The following is a 14175-nucleotide window of genomic DNA, read 5'->3' as shown; positions in this document are numbered from 1 at the left end:
CACACACACACACACACACACACACACACACACACACACACATCTTTTTAACTTGGATTTCTAGTTTCAGCACAAATGGCAAAGAAAACTCTGATATAAGAGTCTGTATCTATTGTAGAGGAGACATGGGCACAGGCTGTGGGTGATGGAGGCTGGTAACTGCCCTGTGGCTTGACCTCCCAGCTCTCCTGTCTTGCTGTACCATCATTAAGAGCCTGGCAGATTTTCTTCCTTTGTCGCTCCTGTGGCTTCATGCCCAGGCTTATAGATAGGGGCAGAATGAAGAGTAGAAGGTCTAGCCAGCCTGTAAATGGATTGTCTAAATTTAAAAGGGATGAAGATCATAGCGCTCCAGAAACAGTTAAGGGCTGGAAGGAGAGAGGGAGGCAGCCCAGCTCTTTCAAGGAGGGAAGGCCACTTACTTGGGCTGCACCTGCTGCCTATGGAGTACTCCGCTATTGAAGAGGCCTGCGGCCCGATCTGCATATCAAATAGCTGGCGTGTAGATGAGGCCATTCATTCTGCCTTCTGTGTGTTTGTCCTGCTGGGGACGGGCTGTTGTTTAGCAGCAGGCCCTGGTTCCCTCAGGCTCCCTGAGTCAGCAGCCCCCCTCACCCACACTGAATTCAAAACCAGGATTGATCTTCACAGAGAAGTCTCTGATGCAATGGTAAGTCCAAAGCATCGATTCTCTAAGGCTGGGAGGACCTTTGGTGGCTTGACTCCATCGATCCATCAGCAGAAGCATTGCTAAACTAGAGGAGCAGACTGGTCACCATTTCTAGACTCCCTCTCTAATCACACACGTGCTTTAGTGGATTGACACAGACTCAAAAGCTTCGTTTTGGATCTGTTTGGAAGATACTCCATCATTGGGTCATGTGGTGTGAGGGAAACTTAGAGCTTGGTATGTATTTAGGTGAAATAATGTAAAATTTCATATTTCGTAGGACCTAAATTGAGTCTGGATAAGTACTTTCAAGAAATGTTGATAGTGCTAGGATCAGCTAATCTGCTTGCTGCCCATATCCCCTGTGTGTATGTGGTGTGTGTGTATGTGTGTATGTATTTTTGTACACATGTATATGATGTGTACATGTGTATATGTGTGTATGTATGTATATGTGAATGTGTATGTATATATATGTGAATGTATATGTATATGTGCTTGTGTATGTCTGTACATGTATATGTGTATATGTACAGGTATATATATGTATGCATGTGTATGTATGTATGCACTTATGCACTTATGTATGTTTGCAAGATTTTGGCACAAGTCTTTTCCTAGGACTAAAGAATAAATTGAAGTTGCTGGTGTTTTTATAATATAGCCTTTATATGCCTCCCAAGAGAATAGCCATTCTACTCAGCCCAATTCCTTAAACTATATTTTCTATTTCTTCCTTGTCTTGAATAGAGGAAACATCCTCTGAACAGAATTCTCTCTAAATGAGAAATTAGAAAGGGGAACAAAGTCTAAGCCATATTTTGAGGTCAAGCATCTTCCCTTGCTGTATTTTCCTGGCTCACTGTATATTGTCAAACCCCAGATCCGTTTTCTGGCTGTGAATATAGTTTCTCAGGCTTGAGACCTCTTTTTCAAGGTTAAGAGAATGCTGCCAATGTGGTTAGAAAAAGCATTATCAAAGATGATGAGAAAAAGGCCTGGGGTCTGGGGTTTAAGTAAACAAAATATTTTAAAGGAAGAATTTTTTTCTCCTATAGATAATTTTGTTAATCTCAGGCACATTTCCTGGACTTAGAATCATCTACAGGGCATAAAAATGTAACTCTGCAAAATTAGAGAATTATTTCAATAAAGACTGCTTTTACATTTACTGGATGGAAACACAGGAACAGTCAGATATAAACCTTCAAGCAATAAAGCCAACTACATACATACTGTATTTTGTGCTTTTGGAAGACTGGCAGTTCTATTGAATGATATCAGTTGTACAGTTTCTAATGCCTTACCAAACGCACATGAAAGTATAGCAAAAATGAGCCGTACTTGCGTATCAGGGTTGGAATCCCTTCTAAATATTTGATTATGCTTCCTTTCTTACCCCACAGGCAGAAACCTAGGCTCAGGAATGCGTGATTTACCAAGGCCACTCAGCCCACAGGACCAGGGAGTCTGGCCTCCTCTCCCCCACAGCCATGCTTGGTTGCAATGCAGCTTTCCCCAGCAGCTACCATGGAACACAGTCTTGTTGAAAGAAGGCAGATAGGATGGTGGGGGAGGACAAACCAATGGCACCTATGATAACAGTTCACATTATTTCAAAGCATCATTTAAAAATCAGAAATACTACACACACAGAAATTAATCACTGCTTTCCTTAAACCCAGATCTGGAGGAAATAAGGACACCTATGTTTCTTCAAAATCACTCCATAGGAAAGAATAACAAAACACTGAAGGTAATTAACATAGCTCTGTTCCATATATACAAAAATTAAATAAAACTCAGAGAAGAAAATATTCAGAAGCAGAAGAAAAAGTCAATTTTGCATTAACATGCAACCTTGTCTTGGAATTTTTTTTTACTGGTCAAAAGCCTTTGCAAGTGCTGCTGGTGGGTACATATTGCCAAGCTGGGGGCTGTTCTGTGAGCTTCTAGACCACACTGCAAGAATCCATGCGATCCGGTGGCAGTGAAGCAGTTAAGTTCCCTCATCTCCTAGGCAACCAGCAATGGCAGTCCACATAAGAATCCTGGGGACATTGCCAATCTGCTGTTTAATAAAGTAAACTTTGATTGCTAGAGATACTTCTTCTTTTTATAAGTCATTTTTCGTTACTATATTCAAATGTAATGCCAACCAGCATGCTATATGTTCAGGGATAGCCTTTACCCTGTAAGGAAAGAATGGCCCATTAGAAATGTTATTTTAAAAGATGCAGGGCAGTGTGCATATTCACAACTGATTTGATTGCATAAGAAAATAACATCAAAGAAACCACCTAAGGTGTATTTGCTTAGTGAGAACAATTCAGAATATAACAGAGTTCAGTCTCCCAGTTTCTTCTTCAGCAACCTGAAAATATTAATTTCTGCAAGCTGCATGTCGTTTAATTTTAAGATGCGGAATATCCTGTGATGCATTTGTCTGCTGTTTAAAATTATAATCCAGAGTCTCTATTTTGAAGCAAAATCGTGTGTAAGTCCCACTCAGACAAGCACAGAAAAGATTTATTTAAAGTTGCCCAGGCTTTCTCGCCCCTGTTTCAGAAGCTATGCTGCATCTTGGGATATTGACAAGCCCTAATAGGAAACCGAGCAGGGGAGCTTAATGAGCCCTGCATTGAGTGTGAGGGAGGGGAGGAGAAAAGCCACTGCAAAACTGAACCAAGCTCCGTGTCCACAGTGCCTAGCAGCCGGCATGGCAGCTGCCTGGCGGTCTCCTTCTGTCTCCTTTGCCCCCGTACACAGCTCTTTCCTCTGACCCAACTAGCTTGATAAAAATTGTGCTGGGTTCTTCACAAACATAAAAGCAGCTGAACAAAACAGATAGTCACTCCATTGAAGAAGAGGAGAGGAGATGGTAAGGCAGGATAGGAGAGTCAGTGCTGCAGAGCCGTGAATAGCACCGAATGGGGAACGGTGGGGGAGGGGCACTAGGAGAACTGCTGCTGTAAAAATGGCCCCTGCTCCTTGTCCGTGTTCCTCCTTAGGCAAGGAGGTTGTTGTCCTACAGAAGAGTTTTGTTAAGTCAAATCTTCAATTCTAAGAACACCATCTATCTAATTTACACCCACAGCGCACTGGGTATTTCTCATCTCTTATTTTTTTTTTTTACAACATTTCTTAGATATCCCTTTGTTATCATTTTCCACTCCAGTGAAAAATCAAAGACTCGCCTCTCCCCCAGCCCCTAGGAGCCTTCCAGCATTTTGCCACCCTTAACTCTGCTCGAGATTAGAAAAGTCAACAACAGGATCCCTAGCTCTAATGAGTAGACAGCTCCAAGGAATTTGTAGCCAGCGTTTTCTTTGCACACCAAGTATAGAGTCCAGCAGTAAATTCTGTGATGTTGCCTACATCCACGGTGGATAACCCCGTGCATCGCTTAATACGATTTATGCTTGTTGGCTCTCTCTATATGCCCTGCCATGGTGAATAAAGGAGAGGCCGAGTTCCCGTGGCAACCAGAGCCACTGCACTTCCAACTGCTGGCAAATTCTTCCTAAGCAGAAAGTAGGCAGAAGAAAGAGACTATGCTGGCTCCTGCATAAACATGACAGGCTCTGATCTGGAAGAAGGAGGCATCCAGTCTCAGATTGAATTTAGATTCTCTGATTGCTTGGCCAGACCCTTCCATGTGCTCTTCCCAGGGAAACATCTGCAGCTGGAAGGGAGCCCAATCATAATTCTTTGCAGATCCCCCCAGCCCCATTGCTAGTCGAATGTCACCCGGGCTCCATCAAGGACGAGACTCCATCAAGGACCCAGAGAAGAATTCTTTATGCATCTGCTCAAAATGAGGAGGTTATTTTGTTGTCTTCAAGATGGCTCTTGAGCTGCAGGCAGAGCCAAGGGCTGTGGCCTGAATGAGGAGAGTTGCTAGGAGATAAGCCTGGTTGCAGACAGCAGGCTGGAGTTATCTCTAATTGACAGCTCCTTACCCTAAGGGTCTAATTCTAACCTTGAGACCAGGACTATAATGAGAGGGCAGCTTTCCGTCACCCCTATTCCTGGCGCAGGCAGGGAGATTACTGGAGGACTGTTTTCTAGGGGTTTGTTATGTTTCTTTTAGTAGGGAGGGGACCAGACGCGCGGGGGCCCTGTCTCAGCCCCAGTTTGCATCCCTGAGCCCTTGTCTGATTCATAACACCTGAATAAACTCTCTCCTGCAGTGAGGATGGGCTTGCTTTGAAATATCCAGGGTGTGCAAGGAAGAGAAGCCTTCCTTGGACTTAAAATGATTTGAAATTGAAGCAGAAAAGGTGGATTTCTTTGGAAAAGTGGGGATCCAGTCCGGGGAAGGCAAGGAAAGAAAGCAAACACAGCATTCTATTTTCCGTGTTGCCCCTCCCCCCCGCGGCCCCTCTTGGCTTCCAGAGAAGTCCTCTCTGTGATTTCTGAGAGATGTCATGGTGGACAATAAAACTACACACACAGACAGGGAAAGGACCTGCAGGTTAGGAAGAGCCGGGGTTTTCTTATGACTTTTTCTGCAAGTAGGTTGACTAGCTTTTGTTTTGTTTGTTTGTTTGTTTGTTTTTTGTTTTTTTAGTTGTTTGTGTGTTTGTTTTTTTCTGAATAATACCACACAGGAAATGAAATTTACACACAGCCTGAAGCCAGTAGGCCTAAGAGACCAAGGCTTTCTTGTGCCTGTGAAACTGTCAAAAAGAGAAAGGATTTTCCTGGTGTGCTGGGGTATGGGGTGGGCCAGGCGAGCTTGCTCCGGTGTTCCCTTGCAATGCAGCGGCTGGGGCTGCTTCTCTCCTTCAGTATTCCTCATAGTGGCTCACTGTAGCAAATGCCACCTAGCATTTCCTCCCATGAGAAAAGTGACGTGTGGAGATTTTGACTAAAGAAAGCGCATTTTAAATCAGGAGCCTATAATTGTATTAGTGCGTTTAATAAAGGAAGAAGAAATGTTTCATTGAGGAGGTGTTTGAGGGTCAGGTCTGGAACTTGACTGAGAAACACCTGCAGTACCAGGCCTCCCTCTAGAGGCGCTGTTCATCCCGAGCCCCGTTCAAGGGCACAAAGGCCAGGAGACTCCATTTCGGTTAAGTTTTAAATATGATTTGGAAATGAAAGGATGCAACCTTTCCTTCCTCAAAATTAAACATTAACAGTCAAATAGATTTTCTTTTCAGTAACTTCTAAATTATTTTTTTAAATATAATTTTAAATTTGCAGGAGAGTTTTAGAAAAATAAAAACCTCACCAGAGTACCCTGAGACCCAGGGGCATTCTCCATCAGTCTGTCTGAGTGTTTGTAGTCCCTCACACACCCCATCGCTTTAAACAGTGTGATAGTATAGTGAAGACAATACGAATATTTATCTTTCCCCAAGTACAGTAGCCCACTTTCCTATCAGTGAACTTTCCAATTCAGAAGGTTAGACATCAGTGTTTGTGACTGTCCCATGACAATCCATAATCAAAGCTTGTCAATCATTCCAGACATGTTTCCTTTCACAATGGCTTGAAAGCCACTGCAAATCTCCCAATCATGTGTTGTGTCTATTTTTTCCAGGAAAGATTTCTACCAAGAATGATCTAGAAAATTCACCATATACCACTCAAAGATGGTATGAAGCTTAGGTTATTTTCAGTATTAAATGTTCAGAAACAAGAAATGCCCAGAAAGAGTCAGGGCAGTGAATCTGTGGCATGTCACATACACCTTCGTATTTTCTAAAGAAAAATGAATATTTGCTTTCATTTATCACTTTAGAGGAAAAACAATAATGTCAATTTAAAATAAATATATTTAAAAAAAATAAGAAGGATGGCTAAGCAATAAGAAATGCCATTTGTGGTCACATGTTTGTAGAGAGTGTGTGTCTCCATAAAGTGGGTAGGCACGGGCTTTCTTCCTTCAATGATCTGGGGTCATCCATAACAGTGTAGAGTGGGCAGAGAGAGGAGAGACACTGTTAAGGAGACAGCAATAGAACCAGAGAATGAAACAGTTATTTATGGAGAGAAAAGAAGATTATGTACATGGAAAAAGATACAACACAAATTAATTTTTGAGTACTGAGTATGGTAGTACACTCCTATAATCTCAGCACTTGGGAGTCTAAGACAGGAAGATCACAAGATTGAAGTCAGCCTAGATTGCATTACTGTCACACTCTCTTTAAAAATAAAAGTAAAAATTACATTTTGTTTGTTTACAATTTTATTATCATGAATATTGGTTCGTTGAAATAAAAAAAATCCCCTTGCAGTTCTAACTAGTCTCTGGCCCTTCATCAAACCACATGGAGTGGTGGAGGGCCCTGGAGCTTCTTGCTTCTCTGTTGCCCCCATCAGCCAGAAAGGCCAGACTTCTCCATATGGTCCTGGTTTCTGGGCACACACATGTTCACATGTGTATACAGAGCACTGTTCCTATGTATCTGAACAGATTCTAAACAACTAAACCCAACACAGAAGGGCGCTGCAGGTTGATATAAGTTTGGACATAGTTCTACCCAGAGATGTTCTCTAATGTGCACTGCACACTCAGTGCTTTCTCCAGTGTGAGGCTGGACTGGCATACACCCACTCAGGATCCTCATGGAACCACAAGGCCAATATTCTCCCTCAGTGTCCTCTGGAAGGTGAGTCCATGAAGCTTTTCATTCTATGCCTGTGTTTGTCAAGCCACACAATTTCCATTAGATTAGAAACCACATCCATAATTTTCTTTAAAACAACAATATCTGGACAAACTAGTTTTAAATTCCCCTCTCCTTTATGTGACAATGAAATGAAAATTTCTTCATGCTTATGAAGAATTTAAAGTCCATTGGAAACTGAATTCTTACCTTTGTTTCAAAGTGACTAGTACTCTGGAGCCTGGTAGGTAAGAAAGTCTATTCAAGAGGTAGTTGCCAGCCCCTGATGTCAGGGGGACAGACCTCAGATTGCCTCTAATCAGCTGCTCAGGGGCTCAAGGCTCCCTGGGATTCAATCACCCAGCAATTTTTAGGAGCAGTTGCTGACCTCTGACCCTTCCTGCAGAGGGCTTGACAGGATTAGGGGAACTTGGCTCAGTTCACCTCCAGTTACAATAAACCAACAAGAAAGAACACACTTTTTAATTATCCAAACATATTTACATGCTCGACTGAGTCCCCAGATGGGACAGAGACTCATACCAAGTTACAAATAACAGTTGTTCAGTAATATTCTGTTTCTGTCTGTCTGTCTGCCTCTCTCTCTCTCTCTTCCCCTTGCCCTTCCCTCTCCTTCTTTCTTTCTTCCCTTTCTTCTCTTCCTCCTCCCCCTTTCATAAGAGGGTCCGTAGGTAGGTGTGAGCCAGGTTGACTGTACTTCATTCATCTTAGTTTTCTGTAGCTTGACTCTCACTTCTCTGTTTCTGCATTCACACACAGCTGGCAGATTTTACTTGAATATTCTAACAGGTTTTAAATGGTGCCAAAACCATTCAGTTCTGTTTTCTTCTCCTATGACAAGGAAATGCGTCTCCAGCTCACAGGTATCAAAGATCTGCAACACTAGACTACAGAGATACAGGAATGGTACCAGATGGGATTGTCACATACATCTGTCCTGGGAGGGTCTTTCCACAGAAGTAGTTGATGAAGCAAATCTCCAATACCAGGCAGGCTTGCTAAGGTCTGTCAGGTTGGCAGTAGACCTAGGCCACATAAGGGTCAATGACATCTTGCATTTTGATGTGTTAAAGTTTTCACCTTGAGATATCCTCTCCCTTCTCCCTCCATCTAGGATGCAATCAGATCTCTGTATGGTCCTCCTTGCAGAGGCAAGACAGACTGACTTCTAAGATTTTCTTACCATTGGTGACAAAGATGAGCAGAGTACCTTGGGGTACAGTGTGGTGCGATGATTTCTCACATCTCTTTGTACCTACTTGGTTTCATTTTATTGTGCTTTTATCATTAGAAGAGCCAGGCAGAGGAGATGAAGGCTCAGTTTGTTCCTGGGTTTAGCAGGAAGCTACATAGATGGTGTTCTCCGGTTGCTTTTTGTCTTCTGTTTTCTGTTCTTTGTTTGTTTGTTTGTTTGTTTGTTTGTTTGTTTGTTTTTGGCTTTGTTTTTTTAGTTAGTTAGTTTCTCTCCCCTCCTAATGGTGCCCTGCTAACACTGTTTAGTGCTGAAGGCATTTGGTTTCTTCTGAAAGGCAAATGTATTGTTTAGTCCATTAGTACCTTTGCTCAAAATAAATGGCACTCAGAAGCATGAGGCTGGGGGTCATTTTTGAAATCTTAAGCCAGAAAGTGACTTATCTGGAATTTCCTGTTAAGCAGCAGAATGCACAGATATTGTGCAGGTGAAACTGGGGTCCAGGAGTTTCCCTTCCAAGCTCAAAGCAGGTCCTTGGCCTGGCTACCATGCAGGTCACGTACTAATCATGGCAGATAATATGGTAGGGAGCGTTTTGCCAGGGATTGAAGGCATGCAGCCTCCTTGGTGAGAAGCCACCTACCTATGGAGCATTGTGCTGTGGATTGCATGCTGTACTCTACATAGAAACTGTTACAGTTGAGAGGAACTAACTCTTCCTGTGGAGTTAGGGTAGCCTTCGAAGAGACTTCAAATTCATGCTACTACCTGAAAAGTGAATAGACTCCAGGCAGAGAGAATACCTTGTGACTGAGGGATGGCAGGGCCTTTCAGAATGGATCTTAGAATGATGGCATGCCTGTGTGGACAGGGATCAGGGTACAGAAGGCTGCAAAAGGAAGGCCTGGTGAGTCCACTGTAGTTAATGAATAAGTACCTCTTTGATTGATGCTTCCTCTATCTGGCTATTGATCTGTGAGCAGTCAAAATGTTTCCTGATGCAGTGCACATTTAACCAACAAACAAGTAGAAGGAAAGCCTATGAGCATTGTTTAAGGAGAAGCTGTGAGTGTCCTAGAGTGTCCCTGGGTGGTAGTGACAGCAGTCTGCCTTTGACTGGCTTAGGTGTTTGAAGGATAATTTCAAAGGTGTTGCCTGCTACTCTCAGGCAAAGGAAGTTGAGACTGAAGTTCAGATCTTCAGTGCTACAATTAGGTGGGGACATGCGCCTCCCTGTAGCATGCAGAAGGAATGATGCACTTGTGTAGTCTGTATTCCACACAGTGAACCTCTTTCATCATCACAGGGAAAGAGGAGGCAGAGGCAGATTGTGTATGACTATAAATAGTTGGCCTACTGGTGAAATCAGATCACTGTCTTTTGACTATATAATAGAATTACCACTGATTCTCTAGGTCTGCTACCTAGGCAGTATTTATGACAAAGAACTCTTTATGTGTTGTATGGTCACATTTCAGAGTGAGGCTTTACTGATAAAGGGATGTCTTCTCTGAAGCTTACCTTTGAAAGGCTCAGGAGAAGTGTGTGTGTGGTGTGTGTGTGTGTGTGTGTATGTATGTGTGTGTGCACATGTATGTGATTGTACAGCAGAGACAGACAAGTGGAGAGATATTAAAGCAAGAGAGCAAAGAAGGTTGGACATCCCTGACTTGTTAAACAATATGTAGCAATTCTTTGTTCTGCAAACTTTTTTTTAAAGCTTAAAATAAAGTCACAGACTGGTATAGGACTGTCCTGAGGGGCACTTGGAAACCTCAGCTGCCTTTGTACTACATATACTGGGAGCCAGGACAGCTCTACCTCTGCATGCGAACAGGGTGCTACAGCAATAATGTGAGGTAGCTCCTCTGAAGAGGAGGGCAGAGAAGCAGCCCTTTCTGGAGAGGCTCACCTGCTGGCCCTTCTAGACCAGTGCTTCTCATTAATAAGAAGCCCCTGAAAATTCCCTAAATCACTTACCTTGCAGTTGCAATTTCTTTGGCTGGTTTTCTATCCAGAGGCTGCCTCTGTGTCCTGCTACCAGCACACCACTAAAGCCAGAGCTAGTATGCTCATCCGTGGCCATGACTACCAAGTGACTTGCAAGCCTCTTAGGAGTTCTGACGACTGTGAAGGATATAAGATACAAACCCTGGTTATGGCCTCAGGGACCCTTCTGAAGGCTTCCCTCCTTCCCTGAAATACGTGGTGTGCCAACACCAGTATATCCGTTTAACCTTCAAGGGCCAGACTGGTAATCAATATTTCTTTGTCTAGCAAGCATCATGTGTAAGACAGCAAGAGCCTGCAACAGCTTGAAGCTCCATCTGGCTAATGGAGAACACGCTCTTGGGGTGCGTCATTGGTTCCTCACCCCAGTCTTCCCTGGACTGACAGCTGGGATGAGATACTTTGCTCAGCCTGCTGAGTAACCAGCAATCTGGATGATTTCTCTCTGACCTGGGAAAGCTGGAGCTCCTACTGAGAGTCTTCAAAGTGACCCATTGTGATGGCGCCACATCTACCAGCAATGCATGGCTGTCCATTTGTGGATAGTTACATCAGGAGTCAAAGGTCTGCTGGTAAACCCCCTCATTCTAAGAAACCTCCATTATCAGGAAGACACTCTATGAGGGTTGGACTTGTGACTCCAGGAGCAGTTTCCCAGTAGGTTCACATAAGGTAGAGTGGGAAGCACTTAAGCTAATGGCAGGAAGATTCCTTCTCTATTATATGGAGAAAGAGCTTGAGGTAGCTGACTCAGCTCTGTCTGATGGCTCTAGCTTGGTCACTTTGTAACTCTTTTGAGTTAAGAACTTTAGCTTATGGCTGGAGGAAAATGAAGACCTGAGTTCAGTGCCCAGAACTCCCCAGTAAATGCTCAAAGTGGGCACTCGTAACCTCAGCTCCAAGGAGATGGAGACAGGTAGATTGCTGTCTGGGTCTCACTGGCCTGTCAGCCTAGATTTGATGAGCTCTAGGACCCAGAGAGACTCTGTCTCAGGGGATAAAAGAAAAAGAAGGCAACAAAATTAAACTCTGAGATATGTTTGATACTCAAAGTAGTCTTTTATCTTCTACACATGTGAACCTACAGATGCGCAGGGACACCCTTCCACCAACACACTCCTCTACATGCATGCATGCATACACACATGGCAGAGAGCACACACCATACACATACATGCAAACATATAAAGTAAAATACAATAGATCCCCAATTTTCTTTATATAATCCAACCCAAGCTTCTCAGTTTTAAGAATCCAGATATAATCTGTCCTGCGGACTCTCACACTCTGTGGTTTATCTCCTTGCTAATTTTTATTTCTTCATTTGTTCTTTTTTCCACTAGGCCTCCTCAAGTCTGAGTCCATGTTCCCAACATTCATATAAATGGCTTTTTAGTCCATGAAAGGACCTTTGCACAGAAATTGAGGATTTTGGAAATTAATTTGAGAAAACCATGAGAGAATATGTATTTAAACAGCATACACACTGAACTTATTTTTTTCTTACTGTAAAAATGTTATTAGTTTTGTAAGATATTTTTACAAATACAGTAAGTATTCAGTTAGTTGGTATATACAAATCTTCTGGTACAACACCTGGCCCCAAAATAGGACAAAAACAGAGAACTTCATGCTATTCCCACCATGAAGGGTCTTGAAGACACCTGACTACCTGCCCAAGACATGACTGCCTTATTTAACCACCCAGGGCACAGACCAGAATCATGAGGCTCAGCAGCCAGCTCTAGAGTTCATGGCATTTCCTCAGGTGTCTCACAGACATCTGCATGGTGGTATGTCTGGACAGAATATTTATTCTCACATTGCTTCAACACATACATTATTCTATGACTACAGCTCTTCGTATCAGAGTCTAAAGCAGGAACTTTATGAGGCTGTGAGCTAAATAACTCTTGTTCCGAAGTACAAAAGGGCACAGTCCTTTCAGTTTCTGATAAATATGTAAATACAGCAATTTGCAGTCATTAGTAGTGTGTGCCAGCTAGTCTTATGTGAACTTGACACACAGAGTAATCTGAAAGGAGTGAAAGTTAATTGAGAAAAATGTCTACACAAGATTCAGCTGCAAGGTATTTTCTTAGTTATTAATGAGAGAGGGACCATCCCATTATGGATGGGGCCACCCCTGGGCTGGTGACCCTGTCTTCTATAAGAAAGTAGACTGAGCAAGCCATGGGGAGCAAGCCAGTAAGCAGCATCCCCCCATGGCCTCTGCATCAGCTCCTGCCTCCAGGTTCCTGCCCTGTGTGAGTTCCTGTCCTGACTTTCTTTGGTGATGAACATTGCTCTGGAAGCATAAGCCAAATAAAACCTTTCCTCCCCACTTGCTTTTTGGTCATGGTGTTTCCTCCCAGCAATAGAAACCCTAACTATGACATAGTGTTTTACACAGAGCTAGCTTTCAGTAACATTCCTGATGTGAATCAGGAATGAAGAAATGGGCAATTTCCATAGTCCACTGATCTCCTACTTCTTCTAGTTATCAATTATGGTTGATAACAACATGCTCAGACTCTGAAATGGAAACACTGTCCTAGCTTTCACACATTACTCCATCCAAAGACAGTCTGTAGCCCTGAACATGTGTATTTTGGTTCTAAAGGTCATTTTTATTTCTGTGAATATTTGAGTTAGACATGGTGGTCTTTTGAAACATAGAGAGAAATCACCAGGACGAGTAAGCACTGGAGCTGCCTATACTATCACATGGTCTCCTGTTGTGTCCATGAGTCACAGAAATGCACAGTATTTGATGATCTGCCAACAACTACAGTTCTAGTTCGTATGCTAGAAGCTGTTAGTCTAAGCTTAGTAATCTGCCAAAGCAGCAAGACCCCATCTCCCCATCTTCTTCTACTCCTAGTCTTGTAGCTCTTTTTCTCTCCATTTTAATGTATGTAATGATAGATGTTGATATCCCAAATGGATCTCAATCTAGTCTTTGCAATCTCTGTGTGGTTCATTGCACTTAATAAAAAAAAAATCCTCTATGCTGATCCACGTTGTTGCAGATGGCAGATTTTCTGCCTTCTTTAAGGCTGACGAATAATACTTAACTGCATGTCTTCACTCCATGACCTTGCCACTCCTTCTTCTGTTTTCATATATTGGCCATGAGAAACAGTTTTCACCATTTTGAATAATGATGAAATAGTACTTTGTATTTATTGAAGCCCATATTTCTCCATAATTTCTCCTCCAAGCACTTTTCCTAAATACTATTTCCCTAAAGCCACATTCTTCTACCCAGTTGAACCTGGACAAAAATTAAATACTTGCCAACATCTTCCTAATTCTTTCCAACTTTGAAATTCTATTATGGGAATGGCTATTCATAGCAATACATTACAGTTCAACACATATGATGCCCTTACTCCATGTAGGTCTTGCATTCAGTACTCAGGGTATTCAGCCTGTGTTTGTATGTGGCTGTTGTGGAAAACATATACAGCAGATGGTAACATATTGAGGAACTGGATAGGCTTCAGACCAAAGAGGACTCATACTAGTGGTCTTTTGTGCTCATTTTTTGAATCTAAGAATGTGAGTTAGCCTGAGTATTTTTATAAATGCAAATCATGCATTATGAACACATACTTAAAAGAGTTGTAATTTTCTTCTTTTTTAGCAAAAAAAAA

General features: G+C 42.5%; 1 long non-coding RNA gene across 4 annotated transcripts in view; it reads left to right on the top strand.

Moving 5' to 3' along the window:
* Positions 1 to 353: 353 nt before the first annotated feature.
* Positions 354 to 14175, top strand: part of LOC116080357 — a 45821-nt gene continuing 31999 nt past the window's right edge. For all 4 annotated transcript variants that reach the window (XR_004114419.1, XR_004114420.1, XR_004114418.1 and 1 more), the window contains exon 1: positions 354 to 670. This is a non-coding gene — a long non-coding RNA (uncharacterized LOC116080357). The remainder of the gene's footprint in view (positions 671 to 14175) is intronic.

This window comes from Mastomys coucha, unplaced genomic scaffold (genome assembly GCF_008632895.1).
Source record: "Mastomys coucha isolate ucsf_1 unplaced genomic scaffold, UCSF_Mcou_1 pScaffold6, whole genome shotgun sequence".
In the NCBI taxonomy this organism is placed as follows: Eukaryota; Metazoa; Chordata; class Mammalia; order Rodentia; family Muridae; genus Mastomys; species Mastomys coucha.
This window is presented reverse-complemented; position numbering and strand designations above follow the sequence as displayed.